The following is a 6,000-nucleotide window of genomic DNA, read 5'->3' as shown; positions in this document are numbered from 1 at the left end:
TGAACCTCTGTGAGTGCCAGATGTGTGCACCTGTGTGTTAAAACCCTCTGTTCAAATCTGTGGTAGCTTTTCTAGGCTGAACAGCTCTGTCCTACCTCAGTTGCTGCTTGGCAGAGCCTCCTAACTCATCTTTCAAACTGTATTTCTGAGCTGCTTCACAAGGTCATAAATGACTTCGCACAGTTAAGGGCAGGGTCCTTGATCCTGGTGCTTTTGACATCCTTGATGCTTCTTTGTGTCAGGAGTCTGTGAATGGTCAGTTGTACCCCTTGAGACATCAGTATTCCAGCTAAACTTCTAAACCCCTTTTCCAGTTACTTCAAATACTACTGTCAGATACTCTTCCATATCTTAATTTACAGGGAAAGCAGACTTCTTTCTTTGATTTACTTATTTTTACTACATCCTTTGATCCCCACACGTGCAAAAGGACCCATGTACTTCACTAGATGCTATGACCTGAAGTGTTTTCTGCCCTTGCAGATGTCACTGCTGCTAGGTTTTGGCATTACTGCTGCCTTTGAATATTTACTTTACTGGCTTTTATCTGATTTTTACTTTTTCCCCCTTTGCCATCTGGCCTTTGCTGACAGTAGCAGGGAGGGAGGTGCTTGAGTAGCTGAGGTTTGTCCTTTTCCCCTGTAAAAGCTCCGTGTCCTGACCTAACAGAATTCAGCAGGAAATACAAAAATGGTAGAAGGAGGTTCCCAAAGCTGCTTTCCAGAGCAGCACAAGAGAGGAGTTAAAGGTGGGGCAGCAAATTAGTCAGTTACAAAGAAGTGTGAGGCTTTTAATCTGTTTTTCTGGTACACTGTTCATACTAATCCCTGTTGTGCCATGAAAACTGGCAGCATTGTGGACTGAGACATAGGGGGTGGTTAGAAATGGTGGGGAAGAGGGGATGGGAGTCTAAAGCATTCCAAGTAAGTCAAAGGATCCAAAGAAATCACCTGCTCCCCTGTGGTTTGGGAAGAACAGGAGCAGTCTCCTATTCTGTGCTGGCACAGGGAGGAGAAGACAGCCACCAGCCCCTCTTATTCACAGCAGCACTGTGGTGAGACCAGAGGAATTGGGTAAACAAATGGAGTTGCTGCACAGCTGAAAAACTTTCCAGAGCTCTTTCCCGTGGCAGGGATGCAGGCAGCAAAGAGAAGGGGACAGGGAATCCAGAAGGGCTGAAGTTCCTCTGCAAAAGCTTGTAAGTGTGATGCTTTCTTTGCATGTCTGAGGACCTCACTGCTGGTCCTGGTTAGTTGTGGTAGGGCTGATTAAAACCGGGCTTATCTTGTTTCAAATGCTCTGAAGACCAAGAAGGACACTGCAGTTTGTTCAGTCCTTTACCTGAGCTCGAAGGCCAGAGTCTGAACAGAGCTGTATTTTTTTCTCTGAAGTGGGTGCCTGCATCTTCTGTTTACCTGTGCTGCTTATGCAAGCGGTGACTAAACCTGAAACCTATTTTGCACATGGATATTTTTATCAACAATTTATGCTGTATTTGTCACTGTCAGAGATTATCAGTCCTAATGTTAGCTCTGCAAAAATACTTTTTATTTGCTCACCTGAAGGCAACTATTCAGTGAAAGCTGTACAATATTTTGCAAGCAGTTACCAGGCAATGACTTAAGGATCATTTTCACATTGTCGTGTCCAGTGTTATTTCCCATTTCTTGTACAAGCTGTGGCTGACTCCAGAACTCTGGCTAGCAGGGATTCCTCTAAGCAGCTACACCAGTCTCATCTGCCCACCAAGCTCATTTCTGAAAACTTCTGTTTGCTCTTACAAATCGCACACAAGGCTCACTGTCAGGAGCTTGCTGATACTGCCCCTGTCATCCAACAGCTTTTCTTACTGTGTAGTGTCAACTAAGGGAAAGGGAAGACTTCTTATGCTTCAAGGAGTTGGGAAAAACCAACACTATGAGCTGTATTTATTGCACAGATGTTCACAAATGTACAATATGAAGAGTTCAATAAAAGCTGTTTGATTTCAGAATGGCTCTGGGTTGTTTTTTTTAATGCCAGGTCAAGTTTATAAGTGTGTGTTACACAAAGAAATTTGTGCAGAAGACCCCTCGCTCTCAGTGTGTGGCCTGTGAGACTGCAGTTCTTTCCATGTCTCCAGAGAGAGGCCAGTCCTGCCAGCATGAGCCCCTTGCTCTCATGCCAGGTGCTCAGGTACCTCCCCACACACACAGTGCTCTGTCCTCAGCTTCCTCTCCTTACCCCTGATCCAGCAGCAGGGGGTGACTTTATCTTGCACATCCTTCTCATGTGATACCTGAAATGCTGCCATTGCTGGCAGCAAGTGCAGATCCCTGCCTTTGCTTTCCCTTTTGGCAGTTCACTCAGAGGGGGAAAAAGGGATCCTACTGTCACAGCCCCAGGGGCAGAAGGCCAGCATCACTCCCGGGCATGGAGAGACCATTGCAGCAAAAGGCCAAAGGCTGCCCAGGCACAGAGAGCTGCAGGAAGTGTGAAGGATCAAGTTCCACCTTCCAGCAGGCTGAACACGGAGCTGGACAGCCTCAGAACTATCCTGGTGAGGTACATCAGGCTCTAAACCAGGCCCCTGCATTCAGCAGGTGCAGCCATTGAGAGATCAGGGCTCCTCAGCACCTTGTTAGCAGCAGCCTCCAGGCTGGGGCTGAGAGCAGGGCACTGCCCACACCCCGTTTTTGCAAGACCTCCTGACAGCTGAGTCACAGCCTAATGACAGCCCTGGGACCGAGCTGTCCCCAGCTGAGGAGCTGCCCCTCCTCGCGGGTCACCAGCAGGAAAATTACTGGGTACAATCAGCTGTGCTGGCTCTGCAGATAAAGGGAGGACTTCAGTCCAGAAAGCTGCCTTATGAAAGCAATAAATTCCCTTTGGGGAAGGAAAAAAATAAAAAATAAACACAACCACCAACCCACACTCATGTTGCTGATGGAAGTGCTGCTACCTTTTGTCACGTGCTGGAGGATGGTGGGTGAGGGTAGAGCCCACAGAATCTGACGTGGAGGGCAGGAGGAGCAGCCAACTCACCTGCCCCCACCCTGTCTTATGGAAAAATCCACCTCTAGTTAGAGGAAAAGCCAAGTGCTGTGTATACAGTGCAGGTTTCACTGCTATTTCAGGAGCTAAAAACACGCCATAGCTTCTCTCCCACCTGCTGAATCCCAGGCTTGGGGTGGCCAGCTGGGTTTGTGTGCCCAAACAAACAGGGCACGGGGGCTGTGGGCACCACCTGTGCCTGTAGTCCCTGTCACAGACACTGCATGTCCCTGGGGAAGCTGGAGAGCAGGCAATGTGCTGACTGATCCACAGCAAGACCCTCTTGGACACAGCAGGACACAGGAATGAGCTGATCTGCCCCATGGGATAAGCAGAGCAGGTCTGACCTGTGAAGGGTGGGAAACCCAGCGTGTTTGGAGTTGTTTGTGCCTTGGGTTCCTTCCTGTGTCCTGCCAGGAAAAGCCAGCAGGTCTGCACTGCCCTGGATGTCTCTGGAGCATCGCTCTCGCCACAGCCACCAGCAGCAGATGCACCATCAAAGGAGGCTCATCACATGCACAGCAAACTCCGTGGGTTGTACAAAGAAATGGTGACCTCTCCTGAAAGAGGTGGGTGTGAATGGCTGCTCCAAAGCAGTGACAAAAATGTAACTTTTCTAACCCATTCCTGCCTTGGCCTGTGACAGCTGGAATCATGTTTCAGCGGGCATCACTTTGCACTGCAGTAAGAATTCTACACTAAGTGTGCTTATCAGGTAAAAAAAAAACATGTTTAACAGCAAGTGACAGCCTCCTTTTCTCCCAGTTTACCCACATTATTCAGATAGCAGGCACCATCACCAGTATTCCAACTCACAGTCCCATACAGCTCAACCAGTGGCAGTTTTAACCTCATGCCCTCACAGCAAGATGGTTTTTCTCTGATGGCCAAAAATAAGCCAAGAACCAAGGAAAACCTGAATTATTTGCTAGGCCTTCCCAAAACATTGCTAACCCTTCTCCTGACATCCTCTCAAGCCCTGATGTGGAGCTTCAACTGCTTTGATAAAGCTGTTTTGAATATTAATTACATAGGAGGGAAAAACGTGGATTTCTTAGCCCTTGGTACAGCAGAATCAGGAACATTTTAATACAAGATTGTCTCCTCTAGGAGAAAAATTCACTGAGGAGGGATGACTGTGGTGATGGAAGGTCTCTCCTTGCAAGTGCCCAGCAGTAAAACCTGAGTGCTGCATCCCCACAGAATTACAGGATGCTTTGCGTTGGAAGGAACATTAAAGACCATCTTGTTCCAAACTCCTGCCTTGGGCAGGGACACCTTCCACTATCCCAGGTTTACCAAAGCCCCGTCCAACCTGGCCTTGGACACTTCCAGGGATGGGGCATCCACAGCTTCTCTGGGCAGCCTGTGCCAGGGCCTCACCACCCTCACAGGGAAGATGAGGTGAGTACTATTAAACTACCTCTGCAAGGAGTATTTTTGACACTGTTTTAAAAGCAGAGTCCCTCTCCCTGTGCATGAACTTTTGTGTCTCACCTTCTTGTGAAAGCTCAGAGCCATCCCAGTGTTCTCAGTCGTCTCTCCCCATTTTTTTGTCCAGCTGATTGCTCTCTCCTGTTGTTGCTTCCCAGCCTGGAAATGGTGATGTTTAGCCAGTGGAATCCTGCAGGTTAAATGCTGCAAGGCAGCTCTTCAGATAGAGGATGGGGCAGTGCAAGCCTGCTGGGGAATGGGCACCTGTGCCCTGTGCTGCTGTGTGTTTTTTAAACTTAGTAACACCAGCACTGCAGAACAGCAAGGTAAAATTAGATTTTATTATGTGTACAGGCTGTGAAATACCTGGTATTCCTGTGTGGGTGGAAGCATGACAAAGATGCCAGTGCAGACCCCAGCCATTCCCCTGCAGCCCAGCTCCTCCTCTGTGCTTAACCCAGGCACAGGCAAAGCAGGAAAACCCATGCCAAAATACCTGCTGTGCTCACCTGCTGGGGCAAAACCAGCTGTGTGCGTGACTGTGGGGCTGGGGATGCCAAAGAGCCCGACTGCACAGCAGCTCTGGGGATGGTGGTGGTGGGAAAATGTCATGGTTTAACCCCAGCCAGCAACTCAGCCCCACACAGCCATTCACTGTGGGATGAGGGAGAGACTCAGGAGGGTAAAACTGAGAAAACTCGTGGGCTGAGTTAAAGCAACAGGTAAAGCACCAGCTGTGTGCACAAGCAAAGCAAAACACGGAGTTCATTCCCCACTCCCCATGGCAGGCAGCTGTTCAGCCACCCCCCAGGACAGCAGGGCTCCACCACACCTCATGGTGACTCGGGAAGGCAAACACCATCATTCCTTCCTTCTCCCACACCTTTACATGCTGAGCACGGTGCCACATGGTCTGGAATATCCCTTGGGTCAGTTGGGGTCAGCTGTTCCTTGCAAATCCTCCAGCATGCCCAGCCCCCTGTCTGGTGGGGTGCATGTTCTTCTCCACGAGCCACACCACCTCCAGAGATGTCCCTGTTCCACCACGGCCTTACCCCTGGCTGCAGTTCCTCCAGGGCTGGACCTGCGCTGTGGTGGGCTCGAGCATGGCCACAAACTCTGAGGTGCTCCAGGGTGACCTCGTGCACAGCCACTGATCCCCTAGGTGCACCAAAAAGTCCCACACTGGGCACCAAAAAGACCTCTCATGGTTTAAACCCAGCCAGCAACTAAGCCTGAGCATTCTGGTCAGATGCAGTGAGCAGCTTTTACTTTGCCCCCCAAAAAGGGGAATTCTTTGTTTCAAAGTCCCCAAACTTACCATCTAAACCTTTTTTTTTTTCCTTTGAAGTATTTAATTTAAAAATGTATTTCTTTAAAGGAAGCATTTTATTTCAAAATTGTCTTCTGTCCCTCCATTAACCATCTAAATATTGTTTCCTTTCAGGTTGAAAAGATCCCCCTTCCTTGCAGTTTGGTCACTGAAGGGAAGAATCTTATTTTTGAGCACACGCTGCTGCAGGAGACAACCAG

The sequence above is a fragment of the Aphelocoma coerulescens genome, chromosome 1, assembly GCF_041296385.1.
Source record: "Aphelocoma coerulescens isolate FSJ_1873_10779 chromosome 1, UR_Acoe_1.0, whole genome shotgun sequence".
Taxonomy (NCBI): Eukaryota; Metazoa; Chordata; class Aves; order Passeriformes; family Corvidae; genus Aphelocoma; species Aphelocoma coerulescens.
The sequence above is the reverse complement of the archived record's forward strand: the minus strand, read 5'-3'. Positions refer to the sequence as shown.